The sequence below is a fragment of the Muntiacus reevesi genome, chromosome 9 (genome assembly GCF_963930625.1).
Source record: "Muntiacus reevesi chromosome 9, mMunRee1.1, whole genome shotgun sequence".
Lineage (NCBI taxonomy): Eukaryota > Metazoa > Chordata > Mammalia > Artiodactyla > Cervidae > Muntiacus > Muntiacus reevesi.
In genome coordinates this window covers 27,655,852-27,675,577 of record NC_089257.1, presented here as the reverse complement: position 1 = coordinate 27,675,577, position 19,726 = coordinate 27,655,852, and the positions used below count along the sequence as shown (strand labels likewise).

General features: G+C 40.6%; 1 non-coding gene across 1 annotated transcript; it reads right to left on the bottom strand.

The window, feature by feature from the left end:
- Nucleotides 1–15,845: 15,845 nt before the first annotated feature.
- TRNAC-ACA (transfer RNA cysteine (anticodon ACA)) lies at nucleotides 15,846–15,917 on the bottom strand. Its single transcript has one exon. It is a non-coding gene; the product is annotated as a tRNA-Cys (tRNA).
- Nucleotides 15,918–19,726: the final 3,809 nt, after the last annotated feature.

Here is a 19,726-nt window from a genome sequence, read left to right as displayed (position 1 = left end):
ATTTAAGTAACCCACAGCAAGTTGTGAATGACTGCTTTATTTAGGGAATGTATTTGCATTTTGAAAGAAGGGTTTGCTGATACCAGGGCATCCCTAATTGAGTGCAATACATGGGGGGTAATTTTGGCCTAGGAGGTCTTTTTTGCCCCTCTCCAACCTTCTGCACATCATCAGCTTGGAGTCCCATTTGAAACAAGTGCAACAGTTCATTCATTCATTCAGTGTATCTGGAGTGCCTCAGCTTTCTGAGGTTATAATAATGAATGAAATCAAACTCGCATTCTCATGGCAATAAGGAAGCAGCCCAGTGCTTTCCAGATTTTACTGTGCATTTGAATCACTTGAAGATCCTGTTGCAGCTTCTGACATGGTAGGTCTGGGATAAGGCTTATGTGCTGTGCTTATTGGTTCAGTCGTATCTGACTCTTTGTGACCCCATGGACTGTAGCCTGCCAGGCTCCTCCGTCCAGGGGATTTTTCAGGCAAGAATACTGGAGTGGGTTGTCCTTTCATCCTCCAGGGGATCATCCTGATTCAGGGATTGAACCTGCGTCTTTTGTGTCTTCTGCATTGCAAGCGGATTCTTTACCTTCTGAGCCATCAGGGAAGCCTGGTTCTGCATTTCTAACAAGCACCAGGGTGATATTGATGCTGGTGGTTTGTTGACCCCACCGAAGGCAGCAAATGAATATAAACAAATAAATGTAGGTTGGATGGTGGTAAGAAAAATAAACCAGAGTAAGAGGATAATAAGAGCTTAATGCCTACATGCGTGTGTGCCCTCACACATGTGCTCAGTTACCCAGAGTGATGGGGGAAGGCCCATCATGTCATGATGAGGTGACAGTTGAGTAGATACCTAAAAGTGAATATCTGGGAAAAGATATTCAGGCAACTGCAAAGGCCTTGAGGAGAGATTCTCCTCAAGGCAGGGAACAGCAGGGAGGCCACATGGAATTGAGTGAATAGGGGGAGGGTGGTAAGAAATGATGTTGAAGGGGAAATGTTTAACATGCCATATCACGTAAAACATTTTGGCAAAGTAAAGACTCTGTGTTTTACTTTGGATGAGATTAAGCAAGGGATGAGATAATCTGACTCAGTTTTAGAAAAAAATCCCTAGCTATTTTGGGAACAAAAGACTTTAAGGTCAAGGGTGGAAATGGGGAGACCAGGTAGGATGGCTTAAACAGTGGGGAGAAGTGGTTAGATTTTGGACAGATTAAAAAAATATTTTGATCTTTCTGAATGGCTTGTGAGATCTTAGTTCCCCACTTAGGGATTGAACCTACACCCCTTGCAGGGGAAGCTCAGAGTCTTAACTATTGGACTGCCAGTGAAGTCCTGACATCTTTTGAAGATGGAGCTGATAAAATTTTCTCATGGATTAGAGGTGGAGTGGGAAATAAAGAGAGGAACCAATATGGCTCCAGGGTTTTTGGCTCAAGCAACTGAGAGGGTGAAGTTGCTATTGAGATGGGGAAGGTTACAGGAGACTTAGGTTTGGGATAGTAAATAAAGAGTTGAGTTTGGGTATGTTAAGCATGAAATGTTTATTAAACATCCAAGGGAGATGACAAATAGCTCGTTGAACAAAGTAGTCTGGAATTCCAGGCAGATATTGGGTCCAGAGATATATATTTGGGAGCCATCAGTATGGAACTAAGTAAGAAAGTATAGAGAAGGGGGGAGGTGTCAGCAATGAGCCCTAAGATACTTCAGCATTTAGGGGTTCAGGGAGAAGGGGGGACCAACCAGAGAGACTGAAGATGGCTAAATAGGGACAGCAGTGGATGCTGGGCTAGCAGATGTGGAGGTGTTTGTTGGCCCTGAGAGCGGAGGGGACAAAAATCTTACTGCAACAGGTTCAAGAAAGAAAGGAAGGATTGGGGGACAGTTGCTTTACGATGTGTTAGTTTCTGCTCTACATCAGTGTGAATCAACTCTGTGTGTACTTGTATCTCCTCCCTCTTGAGCCTCCCTCCCACCCTCGCATCCCACCCCTCGAGGTCATCACAGATCACCGAACTTAACTCCATCTGCTACACGGTGGCTTCCGCCTAGCTCAATATTTTACACACGGCAGGCTGTATATGTCAGTGCTACTCTCTCAATTCATCCCACCCTATCCTTCTCCCCACTGTGTCCGCAAGTCAGTTCTAAAAAACAAGGCAAACAATAAAAAGTCATTCAGTATACGCTTCATATTTTTGGTTTTGCCGAACTTCAAATTTCAGTAAGTATCATTTCATTAAGTGCGCATAATTGTTCAGCATTGATAATTGCGAAGATGCACTAGTATACAGACATTCTCTCAATAATTAAACAATGACAAAATTTAAAGAAAAAGAAATGAAGAAGGGAAATCAGACAGTGAAAAAGAACTCTTTTAGTCTTTTCTGTAAAGAAAGGCAGAGTCATAGGGGAGGTGGGTCAAAAGAGGATTTAGTTAGGATATAATTACATTATACTTGTACTTTTTTCACTTTTTAGACAATCCAATAAATAATATTTGGACTTTTTCACTCTCAGTATTAATTATTAGTGCTTCAAGGATACTTCTAAAGTATCCCAAACTTGCCTCCCCTTTCTCCCCCATCTCACAATGTAAAGATTTGAGGACCAATGAGTCTGTGATTTTAATATTGACATCAAACAACTCAAATGTCCCTTCCCTGCTCCATACTCTTCCTAAAGACGAACATCACTTTGGAAACTGAGATACTGAAGTCCTTCTGAGAGAACCTCTCAGAAGCCTACTTATCGCAAGTCTTAAATTACCAGAATGTGATCTGAGAATATTCAGAATGAATGTGCATGCTTCCTTTTTCATTTTCATCAACCTTCCAGCCTGTATTGTGGTTTTCTTTCTTTTCTTCCTCCTCATCTTTTTTTTTTAAACAAACAACAGCTCCACTCTTCTCCAGACAAAAATGAATAGTTGGAATGACCCTAAAACATTTTTGTTGCTTGACAACACATTACAGGGGATTTCTAAACGCACAGAGGGACACATTATTCTAGATCACGGGATGGCTGCCTTGGATGATGGCTCCCTGTGGGGACTCCAGGACCAAAGGAACAGCTAGCAACCGGGGTATTAGAAATGTCAGTTATTGTCACTGATGGGATGGTAGCATGTGAGTCACATTGATTTGGTGATATTTATCAAGCACCAGGCATATGCCATGTCAAACTCTTCCCTAAATACTGGAGGTCGAGTGGAGACCAAGCCAGACCTGGCCCCTACCCTGTAGCCCAGGACAATAAACCCTAATTTAGTGGGTGGAGCGGCAGATGGGTAAAGTACCTCTATGAGTGGGTCAGGAGGAAGGGTATGGCAAGGCAGAAAGTACCTGCTTTGTTCAAAGAGGCTGTCTTTAACCAGCTGCAATGAGGCTGAGGGTGCCAGAGTTCTGACTTCTAGAGAAAAGCTGGATCTTTATTTCAACCCTTGTTTTCAAATGTCACCAACCAGTTCAGAGTTTTGAAATGTCATGCTGTACAGAAAGCACGCCCATGAGCCCCCACTCTTCATTTTTAAAGTCAAGTTTAATTAAGGTGTAATTTACGTACAGTAAAATTCACCCTTTTTAGATGTTCTGCATGGTGGGTTTTGACAGAGACATAGACTCATGGATCTACAACAACAGTCCAGTTATAGGGCATTTCTGTATTCTCCAAAAATTCCCTCCTGTTCCTTGGCAATTTTCTCCCCACCCCACACACCCCATTTCTGTTAGGCAGATCTAGTCTCTGTATGTATAATTTTGCCTTTAACTGAGAGTCATATTAATGGAATCATACAGTATATAGTGTTTTGTTTCTGGCTTCGCTCGTTGAATATAATACTCCTGAGAATCATATGCCATTGCACCTCTAGTCCTATCCTTTTTATTGTCATGTAGTATTTTACTGTACCACAATTGCCTATCCATTCACCAGCTGATAAACATTTGAGTTGTTTCCAGTTTGGGGCATTAAAGTCTTTGTGTGGGCAGTTTTCACTCTTTTGGGTAAATACCTAGGAGTGAGGTTTCTGGCCATGTGTGAGTTATGTGTTTACCCTTATAAGAAATTGCCAAATCTTTTCCCAAAGTGACTGTATAATTTTGTATTCCTATCTATGTGAGTTTTAGTTGATCCTCTGCATCTTTACTAGCACTCGATTTTAACTTTTTAAAAATTTAAATTTCAGCTATTCCAATAGTTTTTTAGTGGTACCTCATGATAATTTTAGTTTGAACTTTTCTAATTACTAATGATGTTATTGTTGCATATCTTTACATCTTTTACATGCTATTTATATATCTACTTTGAAACACCTATTTTAAAAAAATAGGTGTTTTGTCTATTTAAAAAAGTTGATTGTGTGTTTTAAGTCCTTCATCAGATATGGGTTTTTGCAAATATTTTCTTCCAGTCTGTGTGGTTTTTCTTTTCATTTTATCAACAGTGTTTTCCAAAGAACAGAAGTTTTAAATTTTGAATAGTTCCAGTTTATCAACTTTTAAATTTAAGGTTTGTGGGTTTTTTTGTGTGCTAGGATAGAAGTATTTGTCTAACCCAAGTTTTCAAACACTCACAATTTCTTCTAGAAGTTTTATAGTTTTCAGTCTATGGTCTGTTTCATATTAATTTTTGTATATGGTGCAAGGAAAGAGTTGAAGTTAATGTTTTATTCATATGGGTGTTTTATTGTTCCAACACCATTTATTGAAAAGATTATCCTTGCTCCATTGAATTGCATTGATACCATATGTTGTGGGTTTATTTCTGGATTCTAGTCTGTTCCACTGATCTTTACTTGTCTATTTATTCCAATACAACACTGTCTTGATTTCTGTAGCTCAGAGTTTCTTAACCTTGGCATTATTGCCATTTTGGGTTGGATAATTCTTTGCTGTGGGGACTGTCTTTGCAGTGTAGGATATTTGCAGCATTCCTGGTCTCTGATAGCTACCCCCACCCTCCACCTCAGTGTGACAACCAAAATGTCTTCAGTTCAGTTCAGTTGCTCAGTTATGTCTGACTCTTTGCAACCCCATGAACCGCAGCATGTCAGGCCTCCCTGTCCATCACCAACTCCCGGAGTCCACCCAAACTCATGTCCATGAGTCGGTGATGCCATCCAACCATCTCATCCTCTGTCGTCCCCTTCTCCTCCTGCCCTCAATCTTTCCCAGCATCTGGGTCTTTTCCAGTGAGTCAGCTCTCTGCATCAGGTGGCCAAAGTATTGGAGCTTCAGCTTCAATATCAGTCTGTCCAATGAACACCTAGGACTGATCCCCTTTAGGATGGACTGGTTGGATCTCCTTGCAGTCCAAGGGACTCTCAAGAGTCTTCTCCATCACCACAGTTCAAAAGCATCAATTCTTCAGCACTCAGCTTTCTTTATAGTCCAACTCTCACATCCATACATGACTACTGGAAAAACCATAGCCTTGACTAGACAGACCTTTGTTGACAAAGTACTGTCTCTGCTTTTTAATATGCTGTCTAGGTTGGTCCTAACTTTCCTTCCAAGGAGCAAGCGTCTTTTAATTTCATGGCTGCAATCACCATCTGCAGTGATTTTGGAGCCCCCCAAAATAAAGTCAGCCACTGTTTCCACTGTTTCCCCATCTATTTGCCATGAAGTGATGGGACCGGATGCCACGATCTTAGTTTTCTGAAAGTTGAGCTTTAAGCCAACTTTTTCACTCTCCTCTTTCGCTTTCGTCAAGAGGCTTTTTAGTTCCTCTTCACTTTCTGCCATAAGGGTGGTGTCATCTGCATATCTGAGGTTATTGATATTTCTCCTGGCAATCTTGATCCCAGCTTGTGCTTCTTCCAGCCCAGCGTTTCTTATGATGTACTCTGCATATAAGTTAAATAAGCAGGGTGACAATATACAGCCTTGACATACTCCTTTTCCTATTTGGAACCAGTCTGTTGTACCATGTCCAGTTCTAACTGTTGCTTCCTGACCTGCATACAGGTTTCTCAAGAGGCAGGTCGTGTGGTCTGGTATCCCCATCTCTTTCAGAATTTCCCACACTTTATTGTGATCCACACAATCAAAGGCTTTGGCATAGTCAATAAAGCAGAAATAGATGCTTTTCTGGAACTCTCTTGCTTTTTCAGTGATCCAGCAGATGTTGTCAATTTGATCTCTGGTTTCTCTGCCTTTTCTAAAACCAGCTTAAACATCGGGAAGTTCATGATTCACATATTGCTGAAGCCTGGCTTGGAGAATTTTGAACATTTCAGACATTACTAAATGTTCCCTTCAGGGTAAAATATCCCCTCATTAAGTTCTACTGATCAAACTTTGTGATAAATCTTGAAATCAGGTAATATGAACTGTCTAACTTTCTTCATTTTCAAAATCTTTTTGGATGTTCTAGGGTTTATGCGTTTCCATATAGATTTTAGTATCTTCTTGTCAATCTCCATAAAAAAGAGTTTGTGTGAATTTTGATTGGGATTTCACTGAATCTAGATCAACGAGAAGATTGATATCTCAACAATATTGAATTTTTTGATCCATGAATATCTTTCTCTTTTTATTTAGGTATTCTTTCTTTCATTAATGTTTTATAGCTTTCAGCATATGCATTTTGTACATACGTATTTCATGTTTTTCAGTGTTTTGGTAAATAGTATTTTAAAATTTCTTTGTTAGTATATAGAAATATGATTTTAAAATATTAATCTTGTGGGAATTCCTTGGCAGGCCAGTGATTAGCACTCTGGACTCTCACCACCAAGAGCCTGGGTTCCATTCCTGGTCAGGGAATTGAGATCCCACAAACTGTGCAGCATGGCCAAAAAGAAAAAAAAAAAAAAATTAATCTTGTGTGACGTGACTCTTCTAAATGCACTTTAGTTCTAGTAGCTTTTTACAAACTCTTTGGGATTTTTCTGAATACAAAATCATATTATCTATGAATAGATAGTCTTATTTCCTTCTACCAAATCTATGTGCCTTTTATTTCTTTTTCTTGCTTTATTGCACTTGCTAGAATGTCAAGTACATTGTTGAATAGGAATGGGGAGAGTGGGCATCCTTGCCCTGATCTCAGTCTTGGAGAGAAAACATTTCAGTCTTTCACTGCTATGGTATTAACTGTAGTTTGGTTTTTGTTTTTTTGTAGAGGCCCTTTATCAGGTTGAGGAAGCTTACTTCTATTCCTAGTTTGCTATGAATTTTTTTTTATCATGAATGAATATTAAATTTTGTCAAGTTTTTTTCTGTCTTGAAATCACCACAAAGTTTTTCTTTTTTAGCCTGTCTTTCTTTTTAGTCTGATTTTAGGATATTGAACCAATCTTGTGTTCCTGGAATAAACTCCAGCTTAGTCATGATGTTTATTCCAGTTGGGTCTAATTTTCTAATCTTTTCATTAGGAATTGTTAAAGCCTTATGTTCCTGAAGGATATTGGTCTGTAGTTTTGTTTTCCTGAAATGTTTGTCTGGTTTTGGAACAAAGATAATGCTGTTCTATAAAATAGTAGGGAAGTGTTTTTTGTTCTCTCTTATCAAAGTGTTTGTGTAGAATTAGTATTATTTTTCTCTTTAGGCCTATGGTCTTAAAAATGAGAAGATCCCCCAAGGATTTCTTTAGTGAAATAAAAAGGATCAGGTATCTCTGGTATATTTGCTCATTCTCAGGGCTGCCAGTGGACACTTAGGCATTAGGACAGAGGTTGGTTTCAGGTCTAGAATGATCTGAGTGAGGGGAAATTGTGTTGAATGAGTTCAGGAAATGGGTCAGATTGTTTGCTGTTTATCAAGTCACTTTCTGGGGCCTTAGTTACCCCATCTGTGAACAAAAGCCTTAGGATCTTCACGTCTTCCTTCATTCCCCTTGTTGTGTGTTTGTGAGCCCCAAGCAGATGTTTTTGTGGGTTAGACCAATTCATTTCTTACCTCTTCCTGCATTAGTGGCAAGCCCAGTCAAGGACTCTCATTCTAAAAAGGGGAGAGATTTCCCATGGTTTTCTGTCAGGGTTCCAACCTAAAGCCCAGACAAATGCTGGCTTATCTTTAATATTCATCTAAAAATTGTAAAAATTTACTGTATGTAAAAATACATACAGTACTTTATTAAATTCAAGTAATGCACAGTATATGCAGCAAAATGAAAAAGGCCCTGATGGCTCGATTGCTGTTTGCTAGAGTTCTGTTGTTTAGCAAGTATAATAGGTCCTTCCAATCTTTCTTCATACAAAAATTTATATACATATTCTCACTTAATTTTTCTAAGATATCAAGGGTGTAATATTTACCTTTCTCTTTTCATTTACCATTGTATTGTTGCCCTCTTTCCATATGAAAGAGTAAATTTTGTCATAAGAGATTTTGAACTTCTCCCAGAAATATAGAAAAGCCTTTATTATAAAAGGCAACAAATTTAAAACCATTGGATTCAATTAAAATATCATCCTTAGACCATTCTTCCTCTTTTCTCTACTCTTTGCCTTCCTTCCCTGGAAAATATTTCCACGCATGTTTAAGAAAGATCATGGGCCCTTTTAAACACCAAATAGAATAGGGATAAACGTTGTGCATAAACCAACTAATGCAGATGTAAATAGGGCCAAGGCGCTGCCTCAAGCTTTAGCCCAAGGTCATTGCTACACCTGCCATCTGTCTACTCAGGCGAGACTTTGCCTAATGCATCCTAACCACGAGAGGGGAATTTAATTTTGATTTATATATGTTAAATCTATTCTTAGCTTGAAAGAAAACCTCCTGACGTCAGAAACACAAAATGACTTTGGTATTTATGCAGTGCCAGTAAATAGGAAGGCCTAGGATATTTCTCACTTTACTCTTTCAACGTGAAATATGGAATTAAGTGCTAGAATGGAACCAGGGCTCCCGGCCCGGCCCCTCCTTTTCTGTCCCTGGTAATGAATGCTGCTCCTCTGCCACTTGTCTTTTATTTACCAAACGCCAAGAGTGAACCAAGGGACCCTGAAGACAAATGTGCCCAAGAAGAAAGCGTGTTGAAATTAACAGTACAGCTTCTGAGTCCTTACTGAAAAGAGCTGAGCCAAAATCTCTCTACACCTACAGATGGCATTATCAATTATGAGTCTTTGTTTTGAAAAGAATCGGAGGGCCTGGGTTATGAGCATTTTGGGAATATAATTAAACTGGATGGAAGTATATTAAAAAATCACTGCCATAGAGCTATCTTTGGCAGTTTCCTTTTATTATCTTATTAATACTGGAGGGGAATACATGAATCAACCTGGTGAATCCCAGGGAAACTAAACCTTTTTTTCCAGTGGTATGGAGTATGAGTTCTTGCTCTAGTCCAGCAATATAATGACATTTGAAACGAGGGTTTTCCCACTGTTATGGTTAGTGTGATATATTTACTTTTCCTTAAGGGGATACTTGTCCTCAGAGTTTGGTAGAGCACTTCACAATTGTAGAAGTTTTCATGGTCTTGTTTGAATCTCATATCACTCCTAGGAGGGGGTTGAGAAAGTAATTAGCTAAAAGTCACAGTGGTCCTGGGATTTTTACATTATTCTGTGATTCAAGGAACAGATTACCTACTACTCAACTAAAACTAGCTCAAGTAGGGGGCCCCAGGCCACAGGGAAATCTCATGTGACAGATTTGGAATGGCAATGAAATATAATGGGGCCACGTAGACAATATAACTAATTGATAGAAATTATAGCTAACATTTTTGAGCATTTACTCCTGTATCAACTCATTTGATTTTCACAACAGCCCTGTGACACAGGTTCTGTTATGACCCCCAGGTTTCAGGTGTGGGAACTGAGGCAAAGAGCAGTTTAATGGTAATGTATTCAGTTGTCACACAGGTAAGTGTCAAGGCTGGGATTTGAACCCAGGCAGTTTGATTCCACAGCTCTCGATCTACTTTTGCTGGTGCCTTTCTTGACACTGAAAGGCTGAGGTTACTGGATTTGTGTCTCACCGACCAGGGGTCCTCTGGTCTGTCTTTTCCTGCAGGCTGGGTCTGTCCATCTGCCTCTTTCTGCAGACTGGCTTTCTCTGCTTACCTGTAGCTTCTGGGTTCTCCCGTAACAAGGGGGCCTTGCTTGCTGTGGTGCTCACTGCAGCCAGAGTTGGCAGGACTTTTCCATTTATGTGTCCACCCTCCAGTCTCAGTCCCAGTCCTGTATTTCCCAAGAGGGAACATCAAGCTGTCATAGTCTGGCCCCAAAAGTAAGGATTTGACCCCTCATCTGATCAGCAGAGGCCAGAGGTAAAGGGGCACGTGGTTCAAAAATACCTTCCTAGACTGACCCCTCCTTCGGCCATAGCCATGGGGAGAGTACAGTTTTAAATGAAGTGGTACGGATCCGGCAGACTTCTGCAAATGTGTCTCCTCCCTCATCACAGTAAAAACAAGCTCATGTGCTCATTTTGTGAAAAATGACGACGACCAGTAGCCTGATTTATAGACTTGGCCAATTTCCATAGTATAAATACTGTCACCATGGCTGATTTTAAGCTACCGATGTGACAATGGAATTGGGAAGAGATGCACACGTTTGGCTGAGCACCAAGATGATCCTATCCATCTTCCGACTGGACGCAGGGCCACTTACACAGTAAGTGCAGGATGTCTCCACGGAGTGTGAAGTCTAGGCTAACCAAGTAGGCGGGTTTATAATTATGTAAAAGGGAAGAAGAGTTCAAAGAAGAGAGGGTGGAAGTTAGATTTGGCTCATGCAGCCTAAAATAACTTGTCCTGAGTGTGCCATCCTACGGGCAGGTGGAGATGCTTTCTAAAAAAAAGTGCAACTTCTTTTACCTGTAGTACCTCACTTGTGACACATAATTAACCCTTTCACTGATTTTAAGACGCCAGACCTCATTTTCTTGGAGGGGCATTGCCCTAGGGTTTTTTTTTTTTTTTTAATGTATTTCACTTTTGGACTGTGCTGGGTCTTTGTTGCTGAGCCTGGCTTTCTCTAGTTGCAGCGAGTGGGATTGCTCTCTAGTTGTGGTGCTTGGGCTTCATGGTGGTGGCTTCTTGTTCTGGAGCGTGGGCTCTAGAGCACAGGCTTAGTTTTCCCACACCATGTGGAATTCTGCTGAACCAGGGGTTGAACCCATGTCCCCTGTATTGGCAGGCAGATTCCCAACCCCTGGACCACCAAGGAAGTCCCAATGGGATAGTTTTTCCTTGCTTCTCACAGTCAGCACGTCCCCCTCCTTTGCTGATGTCATTAAGGAACTCCTTTCTTCCACCTTCCTAACCTAGAGGTGCTGGGTCCCTGCAGTGGCCTCTGAGACATTTTTCAGCTGCACACACACTATTAGTTTTGATTGGAGGCTTTTATTTATGATCAAAAGGCCATTTCTCAGGTCATGTAATTATGCTAAAAGCCAAGACCGTCTGGTGACTACAGCCTCTGAGAGCATGTCAAACGCCATCATGATTTCACGGCCCGTCTGGGTGACTCTTGCCCTTGCACATCTGGAGAGGGGGTTGGGAGCCTTGGCTTCGGTGCTTTACTTACAATTTCTCCATCTTTCTGCCTGATGCGGCTCTGTTGTTAACCCTGACCGGCTCTCAACAAAGGATGGAGGTGACCCTTGGGAAACGAGTGATGGGATGTGGACAGCGTAGATCTCTCCTCAGACATGGAGTTCCAAGTGTCCTACTGATTGATGGGAGGTCAGCATCTTTACCTATAAAAATAGTGCAATTAATTTATTCTTTTAATTTCCCTGGGGATGTAACAAGGGAGAAATCTTACAAATCTCACTTCTTTTATGTCTCATTGGAGGTTTGCCCTAGTTTGTGGGTATGTTGACTTCTGAATATGAGGACAAACATTTATGAAACAGCTACTCCTTGTTAGTTGCTGGCAAGAGTTTTGTAGAATTGAACCCCACAGTGACACTGAGATAGTTCCTGCCCATTTTGCTTGGGGGAAGCTAAGACTGAGAAGACATTTCTGAACCTGACTTGCCTAAGGGCACTGTTGCTTGGAAGTGTTGGGAATGGGATTTAAAACCAGATTTGACTACAATGTCAATATATTTTTATCGTTACTCTGCAGGCCTCCCCCCACCTCCTGCCCTGCCCCATTTTATTAAATTTGCAAGCTTACAAAAGAGTTGAAAGTACTGTACAGTGTGCGGCTATGTACCTACCACTTAGATGGTAGGTACTTTGCTATATTTGCTTTATCATATATATGTGTTTATTCTATCAGTCCTTCTATCAATTCATCTTATTTCTTGATGTGTTCAAAGTAAGTTGCAGACATTAGTACAGTTCACCTAAATGTTTCAGCATGCATACCAGATTAGAGTTCAATATTTGTTTATGGTTCCTTTTTTTTGAGGTAAACTTTACATACAAAGGAATACAGAAATCCCAAGTCTTGATAAATGCACACCCCTGTGTAACTTAAATCCTTGTCAGGATATAGGACATGATCACCTCAGGAATAAGTCCCCTCTTGCCCCTCTCCAGACATACCTCTCCAGGCATCATGGTTTGATTTTTTGCTTCCCCAGTGGCTCGGCTGGTAAAGAATCCACCTGCAATGCGGGAGACCTGGTTTCAATCCATGGGCTGGGAAGATCCCCTGAAGAAGGGAAGGCTACCTGCTCCAGTACTCTGGCCTGGAGAATTCCATGGACTGTATAATCTATGGGGTCACAAAGAGTCAGACATGACTGAGTGACTTTCACTTTGACTTTAGTTTCTATATCGTACAGTCTTAAATAATGTCGCCTGTTGTTTTCAGATTGACTTTTCCTTGTGTTATTGATTCAAGGCAGTATTTACTGAGGTATGTGGCAGGCACAGTGCTGGGTGCGGGGAGAACTGGAGGGGAGGAAAAAGACATTGGCTCACGTGGAGAGAGAGACGTTAATCAACTCATCAGAGGAAGGAGTATCCCGTTACCAGCAGAGGTGAGAGCTGAAGGGGGAGCGCAGGGTGCTGGGGAGGCTTGGTGAGTGAGCAGGACGATGGTCAGGGAAGACCGGTCCAGTGTTCTCGTGTGGCAACAACTGGCTAAGGTTGAGCAGTGGCAGCTCCTTTAGGCGGGGAGGCGGCATCTGTCACAGCCCCTGCCTGTCCCACTTCAGTCATGTCTTGGCTGAGATGGATTTACTGTGGTGACAACCCAGCCTCCAAGTCTGTAATGGGTTAAAGCCCTGGAGTTTATTTCTCACTCACATAGAGACCAACAAGTGCTCCTACCTGGCCGGGAGCTTGCTACCACGTGGTGGTTTCAAGGACTTAGGGTCCTGTCTCTGTAGTCTCTCCATCGTCAGTCTGTGGCTTCCAAGGCTGCTGTGCTTATCTGCATTCAGCAGATAGAAGTGGAAAGAGAGTGGGGATCGGATCTGAAAGGGCGGTGCACCATCCTGCCCGCTTTCCATGGATTAGGGCTCGGTAGCTTGGCTGTGTCTGCCTGCAGAGAGAAGCCTGGAAACATGGGGTGAACCCGAAAGAAAAGAGAACAGGTTTGATGAACAGCCAGCCAGTAATCTGATCCAACACATTCATTTTACCTGCATGGCCTCTTTAGGCATTTGAGTGTGCTTAAAACTGATTTAACAGCTATGGGCTTTGGAGATAAGGGAACCTGGGTTCAAATCACTGGAACATCAGTTCCAGCAGGTCGGTGGCTTAATCTGTTTTGGTCACTGCTGTGTACTCAGTGCCTGGTATACAGTAGGTGTTCAATAAGCTTTTGTTGAACTTATGTACAGAATTCTCAAAATTCGAGAAGGAAATCAACAACCGTAAAATGGGTAAAAGACCTGAATGTGCATGTGTGCTCAGTTGCTCAGTTGTGTCCGACTCTCTGCAGCCCCATGGACTGTAGCCCGCCAGGTTCCTCTGTCGATGGGATTTTCCAGGCAGGAATACTGGAGTGGGTTGCCATTTCGTTCTTCAGGGAATCTTCCTGGCCCAGGGGTTGAACCTGTGTCTCCTGAGTCTCCTGCATTGGCAGGCAAATTCTTTACCACCAAGCTACCTGGGAAGGCTTGAATATTCTTCAGCAAAGAATAAATTAAAAGTAAGCACATGAAAAGATGCTCAACATCATTAGTCACTAGGGAAATATAAATTATTACAAGATACCACTTCATACTAAAATAATGGGTAATATTTTGTAAAAATTTAAAATTACCAGTGCCAATTGTAGTTGAGGTTGGAGCAGTCAAACTTGTATATTGCTGATTGGAATGAGATGTGTATAGCCTTTTAAGAAATGATTTCTTTTAAAGTTAAATATACATTTACTTTGTTACCCAGTAATTCCACTCCCAGGCATTTATCCTAATAATAATGAAATAAATGAAAACTTACGTTTATGTAAAAATTTGAATATTTATAACAGTGTTATTCATAATCACCCAAAGTTAGCAACCCAGATGTCCTTCATCATGTAAATCGATAAACAGACTATGATACATCCATATAGATTAATGGTATATAAGTTTTTTAATAATAAAAATATACCCCTTTGAAAACAAACTTTTGTTGGTTAGATGAATGAATTCCCCTTCTGTCCTGGGCAATGATAATAGACACTATTTACTTAGTGCTTATCACTAGGTACTTCTGTTAGTAGGCTGGGAATTGTCTCAGAAAAAAGAAGCTTAGATTTGGACATGTATAGTGGCCACAGGATTAGAAAGAAGAGTAAATGTCTAAATTTCCTCTTCTCTTGTCTCCCACTTTCAGTATTTTTCTGAAAATACTGGAGCTCCCTTTCATCTGTATACTGATGAGGAAATTTAATGTATTTTCTTATTGGCTCACTGCTAGGGTAAAAAAAAAATCAGCTATTTTCAACCTCTGTAGTTTTGGAAGACAGATGGTTGCTCCTTAAAGTGAGATTTTCCTTCCTGTGTGTAAAACAAATTCTGATTATATTGTACTCATTTGTACTTTAGATGGATGGTGATCAGTTGTCTTTTGTTTGTCAAAAAAGTTTGTGTGGTTTTCAAAGTCATCCTGATGTCTTTTAGCAGAATACAGCATGGAGGCCAGAAGCTCCAATAGTTTTCCTATGGTTTGAGTTTTTGATTGTGGCACCTTTTTTTTTTTTTTAAATATTATTTTATTAGTTGGAGGCCAATCACTTCACAACATTTCAGTGGGTTTTGTCATACATTGACATGAATCAGCCATATAGTTACACGTATTCCCCATCCCGATCCCCCCTCCCACCTCCCTCTCCACCCGACTCCTCAGGGTCTTCCCAGTGCACCAGGCCCAAGCACTTGACTCATGCATCCCACCTTTAAAGTAATTTTTTGTTGTTATTGTTGTGACTCATTTCTTGGAGGGTAGGTAGGTTCGAGGCTAACTGGAAGGAATTGATTGTATTTTTTCCTTTTCCATAGAAATACAATACTTTTTCCATATCTTATTACCCCTGGCACTGCATCTTTGCTAGTTACTATGGGACTATGAAGACTTCAGCTAGAGCAATTGAAGGTTAACCCAGCATTCTGGGCAGCAGGAGGTGTAACTACCTTTGTGTGAAGAACACCCTAACCGGTGACCATCGGGGCATTAGAAACCCACCATTGCACTCATTGAAGGGAGCTGCTGATGGTCCAGCATGACTGACTCAGCAGCAGCTGATGGTCCGGCAGCTTAGCTTCAAGTCTCTGTTTCCCCAGACTCTAGTCTTTTGTCAGAAAACTATCCATGAGAAGATGGAAGGATGAAATAAACAGAGACGTGTAAGTGAGTTCACTCAGTCGTGTCCGACTCTTTGACCCCATGGACTGTAGCCTACCAGGCTCCTCCGTCCATGAGATTTTCCAGGCAAGAGTACTGGAGTGGGCTGCCATTGCCTTCTCCAGAGGATCTTCCCAACCCAGGGATCGAACCTGGGTCTCCCGCATTGTAGGCAGACGCTTTACCCTCTGAGCCACCAGGGAAGTCGAGAGGATGGAAGAAGTAAATAAACAGAGATGTATAAACACGTAACCAAAAGAAATAGATTGTTAAGATACTGTGTGTATAGTAGGTCCTTGTTGGTTATCCATTTCAAATATAGCAGTGTATATAGCACAGGGAACTCTGCTCAATATTCTATAATAACTTATTGTGAAAAGAATTTGGAAAAAAGACACACGTATATGTATAACTGAATCACTTTGTTGTACAACTGAAACTGACACAACATATGGGTAATCAACTGTACTCCAATATATTAGGTTGGTGCAAAAGTAATTGCAGTTTTGCATTGTTGAACTTTGCTGTTTGATACTGGAATATACTCTTAAATAAATGTGTTTATGTTATATATCAGTTTAATGTACATTTCTCGCTTTATGATTTTTTTGCTAATGACATTGCTTGCTGTTTGTTTTATATTTATTTTAGACTATAGGAGTGATATTAGACAAAAAGCAAATTCAAGCAATTTTTTAAATTCAAATTCAAAATGTGTTGTAAAGCAGTGGAGACAACTTGCAACATCAACAACGCATTTGGCTCAAGAACTGCTAACGAACATACAGTGCAGTGGTGGTTCAAGAAGTTTTGCATAGGAGATGAAAGTCTTGAAGATGAGGATTGCAGTGGCTGGCCATTGGAAGTTGACGTTGACTAATTGAGAGCAATCATTGAAGCTGATCCTTTTACAACTACATGAGAAGTTGCTGAAAAACTCAACATTGATCATTCAATATGGTCATTTGGCATCTGAAACAAATTGGAACGGTGAAAAAGCTTGCTAAGTGGGTGCCTTATGAGCTGACTGAAAATAAAAAAATTGTCATTTTGGAGTGCTGTCTTTTCTTATTCTACGCAACAACGAAATATTTCTTGATTGGATGTGATGTGTGAAGAAAGGTAGATTTTATATGACAACTGGCTACAACCAGCTCAGTGATTGGACTGAGAAGACGCTCCAAAGCACTTCCCAAAGCCAAACTTGCACCAGGAAAGAGGTCATGGTCACTCTTTGGTGGTCTGCTGCCTGTCTAATCCACTACAGCTTTCTGAATCCCAGCAAAACCATTACATCTGAGAAGTATGCTCAGCAAATTGATGTGATGCACTGAAAAGTGCAGTGCCTGCAGCTGGCACTGGTCAACAGAAAGGGCCCAGTTCTCCATGGCAACACCCACTTGCACGTCACACAAACCCAACACTTTAAAAGTTGAATGAATTGGGCTACAAAGTTTTGCCTCATTTGCCATATTCAGCTGATCTCTTGCCAACCAACTACCACTTCTTCAAGCATTTTGACAACTTTTTGCAGGGAAAATGCTTCTGCAACCAGGAGAAGGCAGAAAATGCTTTCTAAGAGTTCATTGAATCCAGAAGCATGGATTTTTCCATTACAGGAATAAACAAGCTTATTTCTTCTTGGCAAAAAAGTATTGATTGTAATGTTCCTATTTTGATTAATAAAGATATATTTGAGCCAAGTTATAATGATTTAAAATCCACAGTCTGAAACTGCAATTATATCTGTACCAACCTAATAAAAAGTTGAAAAAAAGATACTATGTTTACAGAAGTGCTGTGAGAAGAGAGGATTTATGTGAGAGAATTAATGTGATGGAGTATCTGAGTTGGGTTAATCTGACGGAGGACCTTGAATGAATGTTGAAAGGAGGAGTTTTGGGTGATTCCTGGGCCCCTCAGATGCGGAAGAGTGAACGAAGGGGACTCAGTTAAATGAACCCATTCTTTTGCTCTCTTTAACATATCAGTATTACTCACTTTCTTTTTTCTTTAGAAAACTTCAAGTAATGAATTAAGATTTGTTTTTAGATCTTCTCCCTTTTCCTGAATTTCATCATGATTTCTTTAAAAGTTAAAAAACATTTCCCTCCTATTTAAAAAATATATTGAAAGGCAATCTTAAAACAAGAAAGGAAAATTTGGAAAGGAGGAGAAATCACTCATAAAGTCTCTCTGTTAATGCCTCAGCCATATAGATTTTTATCTGGTTGGAACATTCAGAGTTCCAATATGGTGATGTGTTATTCAGTAGTAATGGCCAGGCCCGCATCCTCTCTGCACCTGTGTTATTGGTCCACACTGCTTTTCACCAGTCTGTGGCAAGATATGTTACAGGCACTAAAAGTATAGAGACTTTTATAGCAAATTAGGCATTGTTGGGACGTCCAGGGGACTTGTGCCGTAGAATAGGAAGTAGGCCAGTTTGAGTGAAATTGAACCAACATGGTGAGATGCAGATGGCTTAAACTGGAGAACCACAAATTGGCAGGGGATGGATTGGAAGGTCAAAACAAAGAAACAAAGAACTAGTCTGTGGCTGTGGCTAACACTCTGCACTGCTTGCCGTTGTGGTATCATTCATTCTTCTTCCAATCATAGCCAAGGGAGAGGAAGAAGAAAAATTCACCCATCAGCCCAGCAATCTGACAGAACTCTTCTTAGGATTAGTGTCTTTCCTTTCACCCTTTGTGTTTGTGTGAGCATGCCTTTTACAAATATGATTGTAACTGCAATCCATCATGGTTTCTACATCTTTAGAATCAGGCTCCTAGTTGCCTTATTATGGGCAATTTTTGTTTATCTATAGTCTGAGTTAAACATTTATTAATCAGTTTTGTATCCTAACTGTCGCTCTTTTTAAAGAAATTTTCAGCTCCTTCAGCTCCAGTTAGTGTTTATAATATCCTAAGAGATTTTTTTTTGTTGTTGTTGGGAGAAAGCGGGGAGGGGGTATTTTCTTCTAAATATTATTGATTTCTTGTCATACAAAGAACTGCTAGAAAATAATTCAAATGTCTTTACCTTTCTAGTATTCTATTCTCATCCATCCCAAGGGTATAGAAGATGTACTTTTTAACCTCTGTTAGTTTTCTCTGTTCAGGTGAGGCAGAATCCTCTCAAGTCACCAAGCTTACCTGGTGGTTGAGACTTCCAGGCGGTGAGCCGGCCATCTGGTGAAATGGACATTACCTCCTACAAATAGGCATCTCCCGTGGAGGAATGCCATCCAGAGGGCCATCGTTCCGAATCCCCCTGGCTCCATCCACTGCCCACCGGCCATCTGCTCTCTCGCATCCCAGGGTTTATTTTGGCTTTGCATGCTGTTGTATGAGATCTCTTCTGAGACACCTGTGCCCACCTTGGTCTTATTATGATTCTTTAAAATCTCTTCCTAAACCCTGAAAATGGTTCCAGGTTGTATTCACCTGATTTTGTGAATTCAGAATGACAAAAGATAAAGAAGCAAGGAGGACGTGGCCATGTTTTGATCATGGGCTGTGGTATCTCAGCTCCTCTTGTGACTTGTGCGCTTGTGGACTCAGCTTTTTGGCTCACAGCATCATAAAGCTGGCCCTTGCTGAAAGAGCCAGCCCCACTCACACTGATTGGAAACTGACATTTAACTCCTCTCTCAAGCCATCTTGAAGAAGGATGCTTAGTAATCTGTTCTGAATTTTATATTAATAGGAAATTAATTTCTGTGACTTAGACATAATACCATATATTTAAACAATAATTCTGACAGTCATATTGGTTTCTGGCCTTTATGAGCCAAAGCTATTTTCAAATATGAAATATTTACAAATAGAAATCAACCAATCAGGTATTATCAAGCCAGTGCTTGGGGAGGTTTCCAAAGTGGTACTGAGAGTGATTTTAAGGAATATTCACAAGGACACAATTGCATGAAAATAGTTAATTGAATATGAAAGGTAAAGTATCTGGGTGTGAAATAAGCAGTTCAAGGAATAAATGTTAAAAGAATTTA